The sequence below is a fragment of the Gopherus evgoodei genome, chromosome 8 (assembly GCF_007399415.2).
Source record: "Gopherus evgoodei ecotype Sinaloan lineage chromosome 8, rGopEvg1_v1.p, whole genome shotgun sequence".
NCBI classification, from domain to species: domain Eukaryota; kingdom Metazoa; phylum Chordata; order Testudines; family Testudinidae; genus Gopherus; species Gopherus evgoodei.
Genome location: NC_044329.1, coordinates 78,720,006 through 78,720,918, shown reverse-complemented (window position 1 = coordinate 78,720,918; position 913 = coordinate 78,720,006).

Below are 913 nucleotides of genomic sequence, written 5' to 3'. Positions count from 1 at the left end.
GTACATGTTCGTTGATCTTCAGATCACTTTGAAACAGTGTCAAATTATAAAAATGACTTACTGTAAATTCTTCATTGTTTATGTGCAGAACTTAATTACCTCTAAACGGAACCACTTGCACAACTTTAGTAATCTTATGTTGTAATGTAATGTTGAATTTGAATGCAAAAACTAAAGTTCCATAACGTTGCCTTAAGATTCTGAAATGAAGTATAATACTGAATGTGTAATGACTACTGTATGCAAAGGCTGCCAAGGATGACTTGAGTGCTGTAGTTCAACTAGCTAAATAGTAACAGTTTTACTTTCAATATTGCTTTATTATCTCCTGTGAATCATTCCTGTTGTTTTTGACAATTTAACAAGTGTCCCTTTAAAGGGAGTGGGGAGTAAAGTTAAGATGGGGTTCCAAAATTCATCTGTTTGCGAGATCTATCTAATTGTTAAAAATTTAGGATTTCAGTGCTGGGTAGAGACCTGTCAAATAGATGGACCATCCACCCACACTGAACATAGCCATCATTGCTGAATGTTCCTAGCATAACTCAGTGGAGGAAAAAGGTATGGCAGTAAGTTTAAAACTTGGTCTGTTAAGGTACACTTGTAGTCAGAGAACTAGCAATGACCACTTCATCAACAGATGCTCTGTGTGCATTTTGTTTACTTTATTGACTAAGCTTTTATGGTACTTTTTTGTCTTCCAGCACTGCGGAGCTAACAGGTACAGAAGTGAGCTGAATTCTATTCTGGGTCAGAGATCAGCAATAGAATTAGTTGCATCCTGTCTCATCTCTTGGTGCACAGAGTTCTAAAAGCAATAGAACTGAGGCAGTTTCACTGGACAGAGAGACAACCAAGGCGAGTTTTTATAGTGAGAGAGAGTTCTGTGCTGGGGCCCTCTCCCCTATGTAGT